This window comes from Bos indicus x Bos taurus, chromosome 12, assembly GCF_003369695.1.
Source record: "Bos indicus x Bos taurus breed Angus x Brahman F1 hybrid chromosome 12, Bos_hybrid_MaternalHap_v2.0, whole genome shotgun sequence".
NCBI classification, from domain to species: Eukaryota; Metazoa; Chordata; class Mammalia; order Artiodactyla; family Bovidae; genus Bos; species Bos indicus x Bos taurus.
This window is the reverse complement of record NC_040087.1, coordinates 73,425,725-73,447,807: the sequence shown is the minus strand read 5'-3', so window position 1 is coordinate 73,447,807 and position 22,083 is coordinate 73,425,725. Positions and strand designations below refer to the sequence as shown.

The 22,083-nt window shown below is 40.6% G+C and overlaps 1 protein-coding gene across 1 annotated transcript in view; it reads right to left on the bottom strand.

Moving 5' to 3' along the window:
* The window catches only part of HS6ST3 (heparan sulfate 6-O-sulfotransferase 3), a 720,806-nt gene that overhangs the window by 240,001 nt on the left and 458,722 nt on the right, over positions 1-22,083 (bottom strand). The gene's annotated exons all lie outside the window — the stretch shown is intronic.

Here is a 22,083-nt window from a genome sequence, read left to right as displayed (position 1 = left end):
AGATACTGGGCAAATAAATTGTATGAAGCAATTTTCCTGCTTAAAAATTGAGAATTTATTGTCTCTGTCTGGCATTTATTGCCATTGACATCTGTGAAGATTTTCAGACAAGAATGTATTGTCTCCACATCTCGCTTCAGTTCAGTGCACTGTATTCCATTCAGGACTTTTTTTTTTTTTAAGAACCATCTGTTTAAAATTACTTTATTAATTCCTTTTGGTGTATTTTTTGACATGTCTACAAATTAGAGATCATAAATTTTCTAATAACAAATCGTTCATAGAGCTCTAGGCAGAACCTAACATGAGAATCTAAATATATAGAGGTGGTATTTACATATGCACCCAAGTAACTCATACATCATGGAAGCCATGCTTGTTAACACCGAGATCACCGGTGGGCAAGCTCTGATATCAGGGATCACAGTTCAGCTGGACTTTCCCTCAGGTCTAATGAACCCTGCAGAAAGGCTGCAATTTGACTCTCATTCTACATCTCCATCTTATCTCATCGTTTTCTTTAAAAATAACATATTTGAGTTGAAGCTTAAGGCACATGTTTCCCAGGAAGTTTGCTCTCTGACCATTATCTCTTCATTGTCAACCAATGGAACGCTGGCCTGGCTTCTGGTGGTGTTCAGAAGAGCAAAAGGAGAATTAGGTGCAATACTGTTTATTTACAAATATGCACACAGCATCTCAGTTTATTCTGCAGATCGTAAAACTTTGCAACCGCTATGCACCATCAAATTCCACAGTGCCTTCTCCTAGCTCATGACTGGAAATACCCAAGGGAGGCTGGGGCTTCGATCCCCGGCCACATGCCTGCAGGGGGACATTGGCTGTTGAAAGATGGAGGGCTCATATGCCTAGCAGCAGGTGAGAAAGGGCTTTGCGGCCACCCTACATGGTTCCTTCCTTGACCTGGGGTCCACGTATAAGGAGACTGTGTCCAGACTCTTCCCCAGAGAACCCAAACAAAGAGTAATTTGTGCAGTGAATGCTGGTTTTGTTGTCGCAGAGACAGGGGACTCTGGTCGGATTTTTTTTTTTTTTAGCTATTTACATCTGAAAGTGGATATTAATGGATATATGTACTTGTTTGGCTACAATACTCTTATTCATCTTAATTGTTGACTTTTACTGTTCTGTCTGTACTCGCACTGTAGTTAATGTACCCAAACATATTTTACAATACTTTCTATGGAGAGCGAGTTATGATACCTTCTCCATGAAACTCTTTATTTCTTGGCTTCATGACACTGACATGCTCTTGTTCTCATCCATTCTGAATGTTCCTTTCTCTGTTTCTTTCTCTTCTCCCTCATTTTTCTTCTGTCTTTTAAATGAGTATGAGACGCCAAGGTTCTGACCTCTCCTCTCTCTTAATCCCTAACACATCCCCTGAGTGGTGGTGCTGCATTCTAATTACTGAATGTGATCACATGTATTTCCAGCTAACTGCCTAATCAGGATATTTGTATTTCAGTTCTCAGCATTCATTCCCTAGCCTAGTCAAGTGCACACCACACACACACACACACACATACACACACAGGACCAACTCCTCCTCCTAATTTCCCTAATGCTATTTATTGCACCAATATTCTGAGCCAGTCAGATTCAGACCTGCACCATTCCTGATTCTTTTATCTCCATCATGAAATTGCTATCACTGGCACTTCATGACGTGACCACAGTAGCACAAGCTTTCTGACATGGCTTTCTTCTTTGAGTTGCCATTTAATTTACTCTGGATAAAACCAAACACCTCTTTGATTGTATTAATCTTATGCATAAAATACTCTGGGATGACTGCATGAAGCTTCAATGTAATTTAGTGGAATTACATGCAGAATTCACTTTATTGAATCTACTTTATGGCGCTTCACACATACTGAGGTTTACACAAGTTGAAGTTTTGTGGTAACCCTGTGTTGAGAAAGTATATTGGCATTACTTTTCAAATGGTATTTGCTCACTTCCTGTCTCTGAGTCACATTTTCGTAATTTTCATAAGATTTCAAACTTTTTCATTATTATTTGTAATAGTGACCTCTGACTTTACTATTGTAACTGGGGAGAGTATAAGATGGCACACTTAATGTGTGTTTTCTGACTGCTCCACAGATTGGCCACTCACCTGTCTCTCTCCCTCTCCTGGAGCCTCTCTATTCTCTGAGACACAACAATATTGAAATTAGGCCAATTAATAGCCCTACAATGACTTCCACATGTTCCAGTGAAAGGAAGAATCAATCAATCCAGCAAACTTGAATGCCATCTTATTTTAATAAACTGTCACAGCCACCCCAATCTTCAGCAACCACCACCCTGATTAGTCAGCCGCCATCAGGGTTGAGGTCAGACCCTCTGACAACCAAAAGACTACCTCTTGCTGAAGGCTCAGATGATGGTTACCATTTTTTAGCAATATTTTAAATTAAGATATATACATTTTTTTAGACATAATGTTACTGTACACTTAACAGACTGTTCAGTTCAGTCATTCAGTTGTGTCTGATTCTTTGTGACCCCATGAATCACAGCATGCCAGGCCTCCCTGTCCATCACCAACTCCCAGAGTTCACTCAAACTCATGTCCATTGAGTCAGTGATGCCATCCAGCCATCTCATCCTCTGTTGTCCCCTTCTCCTCTTGCCTCCAATCCCTCCCAGCATCAGAGTCTTTTCCAATGAGTCAACTCTTCGCATGAGGTGGCCAAAGTACTGGAGTTTCAGCTTTAGCATCAGTCCTTCCAATGAATACCCAGGACTGATCTCCTTTAGAATGGACTGGTTGGATGTCCTTGCAGTCCAAGGGACTCTCAAGAGTCTTCTCCAACACCACAGTTCAAAAGCATCAATTCTTAGGTGCTCAGCCTTCCTCACAGTCCAGTTCTCACATCCATACATAACCACTGGAAAAACCATAGCCTTGACTAGATGGACCTTTGTTGGCAAAGTAATGTCTCTGCTTTTCAATATGCTATCTAGGTTCGTCATAACTTTCCTTCTAAGGAGTAAGAGTCTTTTAATTTCATGGCTGCAGTCACCATCTGCAGTGATTTTAGAGCCCCCCCAAAATCAAGTCTGACACTGTTTCCACTGTTTCCTCATCTATTTCCCATGAAGTGATGGGACCGGATGCCATGATCTTAGTTTTCTGAATGTTGAGCTTTAAGCCAACTTTTTCACTCCCCTCTTTCACTTTCATCAGAAGGCTTTTTAGTTCTTCTTCACTTTCTGCCATAAGGGTGGTGTCATCTGCATATCTGAGGTTATTGATATTTCTCTCAGCAATCTTGATTCCAGCTTTAGTATAGTATAAATATAACTTTCCAATGCACTAGAAAACCCCAAGATTCCTATTATTCACTTTATGGTCATATTCCCTTCATTGCAATGGTCTGGAACCCACAGTATCTAGTAGATCTGTCTATAATCTGCCATTTAAGACCCTACCAAGGGTAGCCCTGAGACATGTCTGTACAAGGGTATGTTTCCACTCTAACCTTTCATGTCCTGTTCTAAACACCAACAAGTCTAGAGGATGTCTACCTATCAGAACATCCACTCTTTTCTCAGTCTTATTTCCTTCACCTATAGCTACTGAGATGTTACCCTCTTCCTTAGCTCAAAAGAAAGTTCCTCTGAGAAACCTTCTGCACCTACTCTTGGGCACATCTTTCTCTGTCCCTGAACTGCCGTACTGCAGACCACTCTGACCACATCTACAAGTGGCGCCTTGACTTGTCCTCGTGTGCTTCCTTGTCCTAACTCACCACTGGAATGTCAGCTTCTTGACACTGTGCCTTATTAACCACAGCAGCTCCCAGGGCATCCAACACATGGACTTGATCACAGTAGGGAAGAAAATGTTGAATTTTGAACAAGGGATTTTGAGCTCCCAGGTAGAGGAAAGAGGCGCTATAAACCAAGAAACAGAAGCGTCACTACATAGAAATGACTGGAAATAAGGAAAATAAACTGCATGTGTGGGAGCTGCATGGATCCTTTTGAATGTGCTTTGAGTTTTATGAAGTCTGATGCCTTCAGTGACCCCAGTGTCCACATCCATCACTGATCCCTAATGTCAGGAGGTCCTTTCCCAGCCCCTCCCTCACTCCTGTCCTTGTAGCTGAACAACACAAACATCTACCAGACTCCACGGGCCTTCCCTGGAAATTCTGCTCTAAATCTTTTTTCCGGCCATTAAAACTGGGCTTACTGCTCCTTCCACCTAATATGCCAGTCGGGCAGCTGGATTGCTTTGCTTTATGCTATGGCTGTTAAAGTGTTAGTCGATCAGTTGTGTCCGACTCTGCAATCCCATGGACTATAGCTCGCCAGGTTTCTCTGTCCATGGGATTCTCCAGGCAAGAATACTGGAGTGGGTAGCCATTCCCTTCTCCAGGGAATCTTTCTGACCCAAGATTGAACCCGAGTCTCCTGCATTGCAGGCAGATTCTTTACCATCTGAGCCACCAGGGAAGCCCCATGCTATGGCTATCCCTTGCTAATCTTCCTGGTGCCCTGAGTTTTGGATTATGGTTTGTGTTTCTCAGTACCATCTTCACATCTCCTCCAGCACAAACTCCTAACACTTGAACCTCACCCAGGTGCCACCTATCTGCTTCAAAGAGCTCTTAATACCCAGTGCTTGCCTCCTCCAAGGCCACTGCCACACTCCAGGTACTGGTCCACTTGCCCCCACTGGTCCTTAGTCTGCCCTCTCCCCCTGGCGCTGGCTCTTGCTGGCTTAGATATTTCCCTTTTAGCTCCCCTAGATATGCTCTAAGAACAGGCAACTTGATATTACATCCAGAGGGCCTATAGCACCCAAGTGAGAAGGTCTGAGTTATGTCCCTGGACCCTTGCTCTCAGGGACTTCCAGCTCTAGTTGACCTGGCTCTGACCTCAGATGTGACAGGATGACAGGAGCCAGCAGCAGAGAACCTAGAAACATACAGCAGAAACCCCATGCCACCTTTAGGGCACTTGGGATCAGCTATTGCCTCTAGCTGCGTCTGCTTTTAGGTGACCCTGTAAGGCTGTGGTCAGAAAAACACAAAGGAACCTATTTCAGAAAAGGGAGACATTTTTAAGAGGAAAGACATTGAAAATATCATCGCAAGCCGCTCTGTTTCTGCAATAGGTATATAGCATGTATTGAAGCAATAAATACAAGCACTTTGAATTACTCCAAAACCCTTGAAATAAACCAAATTTCATTTTTAATGCATGCAATAAACTTTTCCCCTAGGATATCAGTTAAGATGGCTCTAACTTAAAAAAAAATAACTGACTTGTTCTGTATTCCTATGGCTAAGAATAAATAGACCAACTAACTTTAAAGTTGGCAGGTTTACAGTTCTCACAGAGAAGAGAAATTAAAGCCAAACTGAAGATAAAAAGTAAGTATTTTTTTATATTTATGAAGTCTTAAAATTACAGAGCTGAACATACAAGGTCAATACAGAGCTGGCAGAGAGCTGCAGTTAGACATCTCCTACATTAGCTTTTTTTCCCTAAAGTGAGAAAATGTGATTGAGGGGGTGGAGTTGTGGGCTGAGCCAGAGAGTAGGGATGGGCCTTGGCTCTGGGGCTCTGAGCAAACTCTTCATCCTGAATAAACATTTGCAGGTAAATCCCCAACTTTAGGCTCTGCTAAATCTCTTCCCAAAGATAAGTCAAAATACGAATTGTGAAATATAATGCTCTCTGGAGTATTTGCAAATTATCTTGTCTTTATTTTGCAATTATATTGTGCTTTTTCTTTAGATATTTGCATTCCGTCACCCACTAGCAGTAAGCTGCACAGGACAAGATTTCTGTGCAGAGAATAAAGCCTGACACGTTTGTTTCTTTATAAAAATCTGTTGAATGGATATATTTTTATTCTTACTGTGGTGGTTTAGTCGCTAAGTTGTGTCCGACTCTTGAAACCCCATGGACTATAGCCCACCAGGCTCCTCTGTCCATGGGATTTCCCAGGCAAGAATACTGGAGGGGGTTGCCATTTCCTTCTCCAGGGGATCTTCTGATCCAGGGATCGAAATCACATCTCCTGCATCTCACCAACCTCAGCACCTATTCAATGCCTCCTCAAAAAAAAAAAAAAAAAAAAATTTGCTTGTTCACTAAATATATAAGGACCATACAAGCACTATAATTTAAGGTGTCACTTTCAAAGGTAACATTATATTTTATCACTTTGAGAGCCTGTCACTGAAGCTGAGAAAGAATATTAATCTTCCTTGTATTTATCGCTCTGATCACTAGAAACTTATTAACATTTAATTGTCTTGAATTTGAATTTGGTTTCCAGGAAGCTTCAAAGAATTAGCACACTCTGAGTAAATCCTTGTAAGATATTAGTTTTTGATCTAAAGGATAGTTAATTTAGCTTGTTTACATGACAGACTTGGACAGAGTTAAAGGTTAAATTCTACCTTGGAAGTCTAAATATAACTGACAGTTGATATTAATAATTTTATAATTATGGAAACTATGATTAAAATTGTCTAAATACCTTGTGCTAGTAAAAAGTGTCGTATGATTCTGATTCATCCTCCTGAGAGATGACCTGACTTTTGGGTTTCCATTACCCTTTGAATTATCAGCTTCAAAACAGCATTTATGAAAAGAAATTAACATAAACCTTTAAATGAGTTTTTTTCTGAAAAGCTACTTGCTCATATAAAGTTGAAAGTCAAAAACGAAATTACCTAAATTAATCATTCCTTCACTAACTCAACACATAATTACTGAATGCTTGGTTTGTGTTGTTTACTATGCTAAGTTTTGGCAAATGCAAAACAAACAAAAACAAATCCATAAGACACTGTCCTTATTCTTGAGGAGTCTAGTGGGGGGGTCCGTTGTTATTTGTTGATTTCATAAGCATTGGTATTTACAAAGACAATACGGCTTAAGTTTACATGAGGCTGGAAGCTCCATGAGGGCAGGAGCTAGTCTGTGCTGCTCACCACTGAATCTCTAATGCCAGGAGTATACAAAAGTATGTGCTTCTGTGTGATGTTTTCCAAGGTGTTGGTGCAAACAGAAAGACAGATGTGAAAACAGAACAACATACAATGTGACAAGTGAGATAATAAAAGAATGCACAGGGAGCTTTATTGCCTCAAAATTCTTCCTTAGTTGGCTTGCAGAAGGCAGAGAAATAGACACCGTTGAGCTGAAGCCCAGTTGGCACGCCAAGCATGAGAGGATGCTCCAGGCAGAAAGAACGGCATGGGAACAGGAAAAAAAAAAAAAAAAAAAACCACAGCATACTCTAAACCCACAAAGTTTTATTACAGCTAACAAAGAAATGTCAAGAGTGCTATGGACATTATCAGGATTTTTCTCAGGTTTCCTTATAAACTGTTATCTAAGTAAAAACAATGCCTCTGCAAGTAATTGACATGAAAAATTATAAATGGACTAAAGTTGATTTCTTATAATTATTTAATCAAAGGATAAAGAACCTTTCACTATACCATTTGCAAAGTTTGAGTTTTCTTTTCAAATATTAGTTTTTTTGATGACTTTCAGAAACATAGTTCAATGGTTTTCATAATGCTTGGAATCAGCTCAGAGCTGTTGTTCCTGATACAATGAGGATTTAATATTCTAGTCTTCTATACTCTGAACAAGCCAGCAGTGAAACCCCAAGCCCCACACTGCCATTTCCCCTAGTCTGATAAACTATCTCAAGTGTGTATTGAAAAACACAAATAAATTAATACATGCATTCAACCAATAATATCACAAATAAATGGTGATTCTTGGAGGCTGAAGGAGTTCTTCATTTTGTGTGCACACCCAGGAATAACTTCTCCTGAGTGCCTTAGGAGAATAAAGCTGAAAAGGTAAGTGAGGTCTGGTCATCCTTGGAGAAGTGGAGAAGGAAAAATAGCTCTGTCCTTTGGGATAGGACTGTGGGGATGAGGGAGGGTGGGGCAAGGCATAGCGCAAGTCACAGGAGGGTAACCTGGGAGCTAGTGTATCTGACACTCAGTTGTAAGAGGAATAACTGGAGGTCTAGGGTATTTAGGTTGAAGAATTACACATTGACAGGAATAATGAATGGTCTTCAAATGATGTAGGGGAAGTGTGATGGTTAATTTTAGGTGTTAGCTTCACTGGGCCAGGGAGTGCTCAGAAATTTATTTGCTCAAACATTATTCTGGGTGTTTTTATAAATGTGTTTTGGATGAGATTAGCATTTAAATCAGTAGCATGAGTAAAGCAGATTGCTCTTCCTTGTTTGGGTGGGTCTCATCCAATCAGTTGAAGGTCTGAATAGAACACAATACTGACCATCACCCAATTAAGACAGACTTTGCTGTCTGATATCCTCCCTACTGAATATATGTTATTCCTGAATCTATAGCATCTTTCAGCTTTGGACTTAAGCTGATATATCAACTCTGCAGATTTTAGACATGACAGTATCCATAATCATGTGAGCCAATTGCTTATAAATAAATCTACGTAGGTAGATAGATACAGAGAAATAAGGGACTTCCCAGGTGGCACAGCGGTAAAGAATCCTCCTGCCAATGCAGGAGACATAAGAGACACAGGTTCAACTCCTGGGTCAGGAAGATGCCCTGAGAGAAGGAAATAACAACCCACTCCAGTATTTTTTCCTGGAAAATTCCATGGACAGAGGAGCCTGGCTGGCTATAGTCCATGCAGTTGCAAAGAGTCGGACATGACCAAGTGACTAAGCACTTACAGAGAGACAGACATATCTCCCACTGGTTCTGCTTCTCTGGAGAACCCTGACCAGTGTAGGAAGTAGTAGTGAAGGGGGGCTAGCATGAGAAAACAGAAGTTAAGAAAGAATAAGACATTTGCGGGTGACAGTGGATAGGTCAGTTTATGTGAGCAGAGTTCTCATAAAGGCATTGTGGACAAGAAGATGGAACAGTTAAATTGGAGCCATAGGCTTGATTCCTGCAAGTGTCCATATCACTGGATATCTTTTGAGTGGGACAGGGATATAATTAGCACAATGTTTCAGGAAGATGTGTCTGGATACAGGGCATAACCTCCTGAAGGAGGACAAGTCCAGAGGCCTTGTGTCTAGTTACACACTGAGGAAGAGAGAGCTCCTCTACAGAAACCTAGCTTTCAACCAAAAGAACTGAAAAATACTTTCAGTTAAAAATTAGGTTGGTTAGACTGAGAAGGGGAAGCCACCATGCAATTAAAACAAAATCATTGAACAAAATGTAAGAAGTCTGGGCTTGACCTTCTCTAAAAATTACATTTTTGCAACGTTTGCACTTTTCTGCCATTTTTCCTAAATAAAGCTTCACAGTGGAAGAGACTTGTCATGACTTCCTTGGGTGCCTCTGTGACAGCTTCATCTTTCAAACAAATCAATGGGATAAAAAAGGATTCATAGGCCTTAAAGCACCCCCAATCACACTGTAAGTCTTTTAAACCAAAAGTTAACTTTAGACCAAGCAACGTTAAGACCGAAAACTGGAACTGTCCCCGTTGCAACAGGTAAACATAAGTACTCAACTACTCACAGGAAACACTGGACAATTCCCAAACAACCCAAACTACAGAAGAAGATGAGGCAGAAACAATCATGCTGGCAGACCACACGCTGAGGCGCACTAAAGGGTGTGTGCTAAGTCACTTCAGTTGTGTTTGACTCTCTGTGAGCCTATGAACTGCAGCCCGCCAGGCTCCTCTGTCCATGGGATTCTCCAGGCAAGAATACTAGAGTGGGTTGCCATGCCCTCTTCCAGGGGATCTTCCCTACCCAGACATAGAACCGCTTCTCCTGTATTGGCAGGCAGGTTTTTTACCATGAGTGCCATGTGGGAAGCCCATATAAAGGGTAGAATTGATTAAAATTGCCTAAGTTGCATTCTTTCTCCCTCTTCTCTTCTTTTTCTCTTTCTCTCTCTGCCTTTCACTTTTTCGACAACAAGGGAGCAACTAAGGTTAATCTTAAGGAAAACGGCTCTACTATATTTAAGTTACAAAAGCAATTCTAAAGAAGTAATAAACATCTCGTTAATATAATACCTTTAGTTTGTCTCAAATGAAAGGTTTCTACTGATGGTACAGCTCTCTCTCCAGTGGCTTTTAAGGAATGAAAAATACTAGACGGATGGGTTGGGCAAACCCCAAAAGGAGGACAGAGACCCTAGAATTGCTGGTGGATTTACTATGAGCTAATTCGGGCATCAAGTTGACATCCTGATGTAAATAGCTGCCTGAATCATACCAGGGGCTTCCCTGGTGACCCAGATGGTAAAGAATCCACCTGCAAAGTGGGAGACCTGGGTTTGATCCCTGGATTGGGAAGATCCCCTGGAGAAGGGAATGGCTACCCACTCCAGTATTCCTTCCTGGAGAATCCCATGGACAGAGGAGCCTGGTGGGCCCCAGTCCATAGGGTCACAAAGAGTTGGACACAACTGAGCAGCTAACACACAGCCTGAAACTTCGTCCATGCTCTGTACCCCCAGTGATTCTCTCCAGGGTTAATTTCTTCTAGAGGATATTTATAGAACCCCTACTGATAGGAGCTCTCCCTAGTATCTCCTCAGTTCTACTCAGCTCCCACTGAGCTTGTTAGTAACAGCAAGCTTTCATCCACCTTACTCCCATCAAGTAGCCCAACTCTTGCCAGAGACAACAATGCAAAAGGCTCTAAGAACCCAGACCATCATACCTTTTCACTCCTGAACTTACCATTTTCCCTCTGGCATCAGCAATGGGATATCCAGATCATATGTTCCTCCTGCTATTACCTATAAATGAATAGGCTGGAATAACTGTGGACATTGCTGGCCCTCTAGGAATTTTCCCTCCCTGGTCCCAGGCCGATGCTGAAATATGTATTCTAGGGTAAATGCCCGTTGTGACTTGGGAGTTTATTTTAAATTGAATCCTTAATATGCAAATGTAAGATTCACCTGGGGCACCATAAGAATGAAATCTATCTTCCATCCTGTCTCGCGCTTTTACATTTAAAGGAAAGAAGAGTAATTTTTAACACACCCCTACGATGGTTTTATGCAAATTCTTCAAGCTAGGCAAATTATTTTTGTGTTAAAATTTTTCAACCCCATAAAAACAGGAGTGAATTTATGTGGCATTTTAAAATGATGTTAGGCACATTGTAAAGCTATTTCATCTCATTTATAAAGAAGAGTGAACATAAAAACAGGTCATGGCATAATTAATAGTGAAATGATTTATGGCACCAACTCTTTCTCCATACATATTTATATATTTTCTGTAGATGGTACAAGTTCCTCCCCTCCAGACCCCAATCCCTGCCCTTGCCATATGAGAGAAATAGTATCAGGCAAAATTCACAATATGATGCTTAAACTCTCTAACATACCTGTACACATGCACACGCATACACACACACACACACATCTGCATGTGCACCATACTCCCATAATGATTTTTCAAACTTGGCTGCATGCTAGAATTTTCCGGTGAGCCCTAAAAAGTACTGAAACCTGGGCTCCACCCCCAAAGGGTCTGCTTTAATTGGCTTGGTGTGTAGCCTGGGGCATCAAGATTTTTAAAAGGTCCCAGGTGAGGCTAATATATAGTCCAGATTGAGATTTACTACATTCAAAAATTTTAAGAATATGAGGCAAAGCTACTACATGGAATTTAAAGCCCCCTGTGAAATGACTTGAGTTAATTTAGAGGCCACACTATAAGGTTGCTCTATTTCTAATTCACCCTGCAATTGATTATAGTAAGCTCACCAAATATTTCCTGGGCACCTACTATGAGCCAGGCACTGTGGAAGGTCCTGGAGATACAAGAATAAACAAGACAGATGTGCCCTGTCTTCACAGAGTATAGCGTTCAGATGTCTGTGGGCAGCATTTTCTCCTTCCTGTATTCCAGCTAATGTTTTACCTGTTATTGATATTTAAAGTGTATCAGATGATTCTTGAAGTAGGTATTGGATTTTTCCTTACGAAACTTCTGTTTTTAAATTTCTAATGAATACACATGAAAGCTAGTGAACTCGTATATGTTTATAACAGCAATAAGAACACATAAAATAACCTTGAAACTAATCATCTTTTCAGAAATCACCAAAAGACAAATAGGAAACATTATCTCTTTATGATATTTGATTCTCTGTTGTGACATTTATCAGAGAAGCACAAGTGAACTTCCCGCTCTTGATAAGAAGACTGGTTCCCATCAGAAGTCCGGTACTGAACTATATCACTTTTTGTTCCTGTGATTACTGATGTGGGCTTGAACATAATTTTAAATAAATTCTAAAATATTTGCTAAGCTTTTCAAAAGGGTTGTTTGAGCTATAAAGGGATCACTGGACAGTAAATATGCCAGCAGCATTAACGGAATGTCATTCAATTTCTCTTGACTATGTTCATCTGAGAATTCTGCTCACAAATAGTTAGATGAGGTGAACTGAAATTATTTCTTCATTTTTAATGGGAGAACAGGAGCACAACGAGGTGAGTTACCAAACTCACAATCCCACAGTCCAACATGGAACAGAATTTTCAGCAGGAATGGATTCAAAAGTAAGACATATTTCAGTCCTGCCTAGAGTCCACTACAAGTATCTACATGTCCGACTCTTAGCGACCCCATGGACTGCCGCCCACCAGGCTCCTCCATCCATGGGATTTTCCAGGCAAGAGTACTGGAGTGGGGTGCCACTGCCTTCTCCGATCAATAATGCTAGCGAGACTGAAACAGCAGTATCCAGAGATATTCTAAAACATTTTTATTACATATTCACCAGGCAAGGAAAGCATTTCCCATTATTTATTTATTTTATAATTTCGTTTATTTTTTATTTATCTGTTTATTTTTATTTTTGGCTGTGCCGCACCTTCCTTGCTGCTCGAGCTTTCCCTGGTTTCAGAGAGCGGGGCTCTTCTCCACTTGCAGTGTGCGGACTTCTCACCGCGGTGGGTTCTCTTGCTGCCAACCACGGGCCCTAGGCACGTGGGCTTCAGCAGTTGCAGGTCATGGACTCAGGATTGTGTCTCCCGGGCTCTAGAGCACAGGCTCAGTAGTTGTGGTGCGTGGGCTTAGCTGCTCCGTGGCATGTGGGATCTTCCTGGATCAGGGATCGAACCGTGTCCCCTGCACTGGCAGGCGGATCCTTCACCACTGAGCCACCAGGGACGCCCCCATTTTTTAATTATCAGAGATTCATTTGACTTTCTCTAAAATACCAATTTTGAAAGAAGTTTCTTCATTGTTATAATTTCCAGATATTCCTCCCAGTACAAGCTTCATTTCAAAGCAATACATGTGTGAATTTTTAACAAGGTTCATTTTTAAATAGTACAATGAGCCCAAGTCGCTCCCTGGTAGATTGCTGAGCCTTTCAGGCCAGTAGGGGCCCACTCATCTATCAGACACCCACGAGCTAAGACTGCACCGCAGAATTTGATATAAACATCATGCATGCACAAAAAGGCAGAGATATGAGGGACTCAAAGCTAGAAAATATTCATATTTTAGATTTTCCCATCTTGTGGGTCAAGGAAAACTAACAGAACATAGTCTTGAAGGTGGAAACCGGAACAAAACAGAGATAACTAAAAGGGACTTACATCTGCTTAAGCCCCTGTTTGAACATTTTCAGGGACAAAGAGCTCACCACTTCCTTAGGGAGCTTGTTCCACTGTTAGACTATTTCAGTGAAGAATTCCATCTATCCATCATCAGGACTCTAGTGCAACACAGTTTCTATCTATTTGTTCTGCCATAAGCCAGCCATGTAAGTATTTAAAGGCACTTACCATTTTTACTATAAGCCTTTTCTTTCTGAGTTCAATTCCTCAGTTCCCAAAACAGCTCACTACATTATACAGCTTCAGATGTCCTTCCATTGGATTTACACCATTTTGAATGCTCTGTGGTCTGTAATTATTCCTGTCCAGGAGCTGTTGTTCATTGTTCACTTGCTAAGTTGTGTCTGACTCTTTGTGACCCCATGAGCTGCAGCACAAAAGTCTTCCTTGTCCTTCACTATCTTCTGGAGTTTGCTCAAACTCACTTCCTTTGAGTTGGTGATGCCATCCACCATCTCATCCTTTGTCGTCCCCTTCTTCTCTTGCCTTCAGTCTTTCCCAGCATCAGAGTCTTTTCTTCACATCAGGTGGCCAAAGTATTGGAGCTTCAGCTTCAGCCTCAGTCCTTTCAATGCATATTCAGGGTTGAGTTCCTTTAGGATTTGATAGGTTTGATCTCCTTACTGTCCAAGGAACTTTCAAGAGTCTTCTCCAACACCACAATTCAAAAGCATCAGTTCTTTGGTGCTCAGGCTTCCTTATGCTCCAATTCTCACATCTGTACATAACTACTGGAAAAATCATAGCTCTGACTATATGGACCTTTGTTGGCAAAGTGATGCCCCTGCTTTTTAATACCTTATCTAGTTTGGTCATGGTTTTTCTTCCAAGGACCAAGCACCTTGGAAGTGCTTGCTTCTGAGCATTTTTAATTTTGTGGCTACAGTCACTGTCCACAGTGACTTTGGAACCCAAAAATGTAAAATCTGTCATTGTTTTCACTTTTTCCCCATCTATTTGCCATGAAGTGGTGGGGCTGGATGACATGATCTTCGTTTTTTGAATGTTGAGTTTTGTTTTTTTTTAAACTTTACAAATTGTATTAGTTTTGCCAAATATCAAAATGAATCCGCCACAGGTATACATGTGTTCCCCATCCTGAACCCTCCTCCCTCCTCCCTCCCCATACCATCCCTCTGGGTCGTCCCAGTGTACTAGCCCCAAGCATCCAGTATCGTGCATGGAACCTGGACTAGCAACTCATTTCATACATGATATTATACATGTTTCAATTAAGCCAGCTTTTTCACCCTCATCAAGAGGCTCTTTAGTTCCTCCTCACTTTCTGCCATTAAAGTGGTATCATCTGCATATCAGAGGTTATCAATATTTCTCCCAACAGTCTTAATTACAGCTTGTGACTGGCCATGAGTTACTCTCTGAATTAGGCATAATATTTCAGATTTGAGTTTACCGGGGCTGATGTCTATGGGAATACATCCTCCCCTGTTCTAAACATTTGCCCTTTTGTTGCAATACCATGCTGTGGGCATCGGGTAAGTTCACAGTCTCCTGAAGCCCTCAGCGTCTATGGTCATGTCCCACCCACCCTGAACTTCTGCAGATAAGGTTTAAAATTGAGTGTTTTATATTTATTCCTGTCATATTTCATATCCAGGTTGAAACACATCATTCCATCCTGTTAAGAAAGCAGTTTGATTCTGTCATCTATTCTTGGCCTTGGCCTGTTCAATGTGTTTTTCTAAATAACTACAATGAACATATGTTTTAAAATGTATTTGCCATCCTTCATATTTTGTGTCTTATACAAAATTCAGAAGTGTGTTTTCTATGTGTAACTGAAGCACAATTTATCCACACTTGTCTGAAATGCTACTTAGAAAAAGAATAGATTCTGAAATTGATTCCTTTTATACAATGATTATAGGAAATGTCCCGGTCAAGAAATTGGCTTGGATCTAGATTTAAGGGAAGCTACATTAATTACAAAGTTTTTGCTCAATGTTTATGTAACTAAGAGTTAAGAGTTGGCCCATAGGGAATAGGTGGGCCGTTCTTTTTAATATCACTACAGATTTCAGTGTAAAGAACAAATATCTTCAAATCAATAATGATCTCTCATGGGCAGAGGCACCTGTGAAAGTTATGCTTCTGTTTTTCAACATGTGTTTTTTCTCATCTCTGAGAACAGTTCTTGAGGTTGGGTGCCATTACGCAATGAATGACTACCAAGATGAGTGGACCATGTGCTGACAAGGAGACCTTAAACCAACCAGACCCAGAGAGGAGAGTAGCTGAAGTCTCCCAGGGAGTTACTCTATCCTGAATAAATCAGATATTGAGTAATGCACTGCTAAGTATGCCAACCCCAGACAGTCTGAAGGGAAGATGGGCAGAGAGAGAGAATCCTGTCTCTCAGTAAGGGTTGCATTCCCCATAAGGAGCCAAATTATGGATGTGTGAAGATATGAACAGGCCATGTAAAGAATTAAAAACCATACTGTCTTTTTTTCATAGTGCTACTTCCTAACTGAAAGCATCTTGTTTATATGATATTTTTTGAGGAGGGTTATCCACCACATTTTTGCACTTGTGTCTGAGCATCTGGAACAGTAATTAGAGAGACTCTCAATGACTATATGAGGCTACAGGGAGGGATATTTTGAAAGACAGACTGCGACCGAGTGGGACCTGAAATTAGCAGAGCAAGGACCTAGACTGTGTCCCTACGTGAAAATCCCCATTAAAGTTTAACCTCATTAGTCCTTTTCCCCTTAGTGCACACCTGAAAAGGTCACGTGAACAGTGAAGGGATAGACTGGCAGAGGTGAATGCATCACCTCTATGTTTACCACTCTGCTAAATTCATGGGAAGATACAGCAAATACAGGGGACTGTGGTCAGGAGGTCAGAAAGGGACCAGGAATGAAGTGGATGCTCTGACTGCATTAGGAATATGAGACCAAGCTCCTCTTTCCCAAATATGCCAAAAGTGGACCCTTGAACGTGTGGGAAGCACTTTGCTTAATTATATGTCTACATAATCATGAATAAAAAGCACCAAATTGGACTAAGATCACCTTGCAGGTGACATGTACCTAATATTTACATACAGGTGTTCAATCAGAGTCCATTTGACTCTGTTATCATGATATCTAGTTTATCCCTACTCATCACGAGCATATCCATACCAGTAGAAAAGCAGCTGGATATCACAATAAAAAATGAAGATATACTGTATCTATGGTTTACACTTTTTTCCTCTTTCTGCCCAGTCCAGTAATCCTACCCACAAATGTGAGAAAGTAAATTTGTTGTGTCCTGTTCTTCATGAGCCAGGAACTATCTTTTCCTTATGTAATTATTCAAATGTTATTTGTTAAGTATTTGTCCCAGGGAGTTTTGTGTCCCTGGGGATCCATGAATCAAAAAGGTTTTAGATCTATAAATATGCATAACTAATCCACAGGAGGTAAAAATATTTTGATCCAATAAACTGAGAGAAAAAGTGAAAACAAAACACTCTCAGGAAATGCACACTACATCAAATTGTATTCCTATAGTGTTATACTGGATCTCAATTGACAGAAGAACACTTGGACAACTGTGGAAACACATCTAAATCAAAGAATACAATGAGTTATAGTTTACCAAGAAAATCATTCTCATGAATAATTTAGCAGTGACAACGATACCTTATATGTGGGGCTCTTGGGTGACTATTTTGGGCATCACAGTTACAAGCCATGACTAACAGGCAAACATCCCCAGAGGTTCAATGAGGTCACAGAGCATCAGTTGATTTGAAGAGGCTCCTCCCAGCTGGCCCTGGGCAAACATCATATCATCCCATTTTCAGAGTTTTCTCAGTAAAGTTATCATTCCCATTACATTTTGCATTTTCAGAGCCCCTGTAATCATAGCTCCCAGGCACTATACATTGTTAATTTATTATAGTCATTTCAATTTTGCTAGTTAACTCTCAGGTCTCCTTATGTGCAAAGCCCTAGAATCAGTGAAAAGAACTGAAACTCCTAAGCACTCAAACCAGTGTATGTTCTTAGCAATCAGGAGACCTGGGTTCTAATACCATATTTTCTACTAATCATCTCTGTGACTAAGCAAAGTCACTTCTGATTTCCAGATCTCAGTCTTCCCATGGATAAACTAGAAGGATTGGACTAAATAGCCTCTGATATCCTCTTCAGCTCTAAGATTTTCTGGTTTTGTATATCAGCACTCTCAGGAAGATGTATCTGACATACATCTGTGCATAGATATGGATTAATCTGTTCCTGGGGTCACTCTTACTCGGCACTCTTTAAGTGCATCATCCATCCTGGTACTTGCCAGCTGACAGCTCCCTGTGGAGGACTCTATGTCAAATCTAATTCCTTAAGGCCCTCAGAACCAGAAATAAATAGGAATGCCTAGGGCTAATTTAGATGTCCCAAGCTAAGCAAAGAGAAGTGATTTCTTCACGAGATTTATTTTAGAACAAAAATGGTTTGCAGAACGAAGTGAGGGAATGGCATTTAGTTACAAGAGCATGTTAGTAACTAATGGCATAGCTTAAAATGTCAATTGAAGGGATTATCCTCAGAGAGGAATCCATTAACCAAATTTAAACAATGTTGACCAGGCCCCTTTTGCTGAGGAAGCACTGGAGACACTGGGTTAGATAGTGAGGGTCAGATAATGTTCCTTAATGCTACTTGCCCTTCACATGCTTCGAATTTAGCAGATAAAATGAATCAAACACGTAAGTGAAGGGACACATTATAAAAAAGAAAAAGAGAAATGTAGAACTGACAGCACATGATAAATAGTTGGGAAATCGTGAACAAGCTTTATACCCAAGTACTGTGACAACCTTAGGATGAGCATTCAGAGAAAGTTAGAATTTGTTTTGGAAAGTGTTTTGAAAGAATACATGGGCTTCCCCAGTGGCTCAGCTGGTAAAGAACCCACCTGCCAATGCAGAAGACACAAGACTTGTGAGTTTGATCCCTAAGCTGAGAAGATCCCCGGGATAAAGACATGGCTACCCACTCCAGTATTCTTGCCTGGAAAACCACATGGACAGAGGAGCTGGTGGGCTATAGTCCATGGGGTTGCAAAGTGTTGGACGTGACTGAACACGCACACACATGCTTTTCTGAAGGAATAAATACAAATCATACATTGGAAAGTATCTGCAAAGCAATACAATCAGGTTGAACTCATCAGAGTCCATTGTATTAATTGTACTAAGGTCTACAGCAGTGCTCACCACATAGCAAGACCCAACCTGACGGAAGATTTAACAACTCTGCCTGGATGTCCCAAAGTTAGTTTTCAATGTTATGTCTCCATAAAGGAATTCTGCACAGCCATTGGGTCTGACCCAACAGCCATGGCCCCCTCATCTGGCTCATCAATGACCTATAGTCAATACTCTGCTTTTTTTATCCATGAGAGAATCCTTGGGAGGGAAGGAATAAACAAGATTCTCATATGGAGAAGTTTCAGTGCCTGGAGTATAGGAAAATATCAAGCACATTTATGGTATAAGCCACAAAGGAGAGGTCCTTTGGATGGGTGGAGGATTGGGCAGTGCAAACTCACAGCACTAGTTAAGGATATTACCCAGGGAACCTGGAGGACAAGCAGATGTGTTACGATACAACAGGGAGCCACTGTGGCTTTCTGAACCTCAGAGCACTTATATGAGGGAACTCAACATCTCTTATTATTCAGACAATGAGCTGAGGGTTTCCCTTTACAATTTCAGTGACATATTAAACTGTGAGGATAACAATGAAGAACCACCAGAAAACAGACTTTCAAATGAGCACTCAAGCCAAGTTGGGCAAATGCCTTCTTCCTTGGACTGCCTTTTCCAGTCTTTATAGTCATGAGACAGATACAAATGTGGTCTCAGATTAAAGTTTGTAGAGAAAACTAGTAAACCAATACAATGAATACTAGAACAGGACATAAACTGATAGGGACGTTTTGAAGTGTATAATTTCCCTATTTCCCAACCCCTTTGCCCAATGTATAAAGCATCTATGTTGTGTCAACCACTTTTTTTTCCCTAGATGTCCTGGATCATTCTCTGTTGAGAAAGACCTATTGAGAAACCTCAAAGGAAGAAGCCGCTCTCATCCCTTGATGACATTATTACAACATGCTTCCCAGGTGGTGCTAGTGGTAAAGAACCTGACCGCCAATGCAGGAGACATGAGACCCAGGTTCGATCCCTGGCCCTGGGAGATCCCTTGGAGGAGGGCATGGCCACCCACTCTGGTTTTTTTGCCTGGAGAATCCCATGGACAGAGGAGCATGGTGGGCTATAGTCTATAGGGTAGCTAAGTGTCGGACACAACTGAAGCGCTTGGCACACACGCAGAGACACTGGTGAAGGCAAGATGTTAAGATCATGCAAAAAACACAGAACAAGAGAACTTCCCAAATGGAATTTATAGACCAGCTAAAGATGGAAGATCTCCTCTGTCCCAACTTCTCTGTAAGCCACCTTAACCGAGAAACAGTTAACTGGGTTTTAAAAAGTCTACTGAAAATACAGAACTGATAAAACTTAGAGATTTTTTGATAATTTGTCTTCAGCTTTTAAATGCTCCCAACACTGCTGAAATCAATTTCCATACACTCAACTATTTCCCTAGGACATCTCATAATGTTTTAAACCAAAACTATTTTCCTCTCGAATTGTTAATAAACTTATAATGCAAACGATCTCTGTAATTAATATATAAGGCATGGAGAAAGGCATGGCCATTGTGTTTTTTTTTTTTTCTTTTCCTTCAAAGTGTGATTAGAATTACCTCATAAATTATTCACATGCTGTACTAGAATAATAAAACAGCATCTCTTTCTACATAAATCACCTCACTTATTTGGAGTATGTAGTAAAATTCCCTCAAAATGTTGTTTTGACAGCACGTAAGTCAAGGCACCTCGAGCGATGATTAGTGCTTGGTTCTTCCTATTTTGAAGTCCAGAGTGTGAGCTTCACACTTGAATTAGCATCTGTTTCATCTGCACCTGTTATACCCGGAGCATAAGCTGTTAGGTATGCCAAGCCTTCGGCAGAATTGTGAGGTTGAGGGGAAGAGTCTGTTTATCTCATTCCCTCCACTTGCTTCTGGTACCCTCTTTCCCATCTGAAAACATCACTACTCACTCACTCCTCCCACCATGTCATACACGGATCTTAAACTTCTACAATGGAAACAAACCTCTTTCTCTTGCTCCTTTATAAAGTAGATATCTAACATCCAACATCCTATACTATAAAAGGCCTCAGTTTTACCTAGAGATTATCATATTAAGTAAGTCAGAAAGAGAAAGACAAATACCATATGATATCACTTACATGTGGAATCTAAAATATGACAAATTAACTATGAAACATAAAGAAACTCACAGACATAGAGAATAAACTTGTGGTTGCCAAGTGGGAGGGGTAAAGAGGGATAGATTGGGAGTCTGGGATTAGCAGAGGCAAACTATTATATGTAGGATGGATGAACAACTATCCTATATATAGGATAAGTAAACATCCTATATATAATATCAAACTGTTATGTATAGGATGGATAGGACGTATAAATGTCCTACTGCATTATATAGGACTTTGGGGACATACATATTATATATGTCACTGAATCACTTTGCTGTACAGCGGAAACTAATACAACATTATAAATCAACTATACTTCAATGAAATAAATGTTTAAACATGTATCAGTCTTAGCATTGGTTTATTTACTAGTATCCTGGCTTGAGACATATTAATGAAATTAACTGAATCAGGCTAAAATGATTTTTTTTTCTGTTGTATTATAGTTAACATTTAATGATGTGAATAGCATCCTACGGGTCATTAGATAAGTTAGGTGCATGAAACACGTCCCCTGTCCTAAGAAAAGCTTATGAACTTATGTCTATAGGGAAAGAAACACATGTGTATAAACAATGGAATGAATGGTTTGAGTGAGGGACCAGAACAGAGAAATAAATATTCAATACAGGATGAAGATGGAACCGGGGATGGGGGCCTCTTTTCATCATGGTCTTGATAAAGTCTTACGCAAGTCTTGGAGGCAAGAGAGAAGTACTTTAGTCCTACTTCCAGGGTGTAAACTTCTCAAAAGAGTCTCACATTATATACAGAGCAAAGGGACTATAAATATTTAGAGAATAATTCTTTAAGTGAGAAGAGGCTACAGTGGAGGGACCATCAGGCATAGGTAAGTGGAAGAGTCTCTCCCCAAAAGTAGGCTATTGGCATTCTCCTGAAACCATATAACTTAGGTGGCATCCATGTGGGATGGATGTTTTTGCATAAATCATTCATGGAGAAAGTATTGCTCATCACAGAATCTTTTTTTTTTTTAAACTTTTTATTTTGTATTAGAGTATAGCTGCTTCCCCGGTGGTTCAGTGGTAAAGAATCCACCTGCCAATGCAG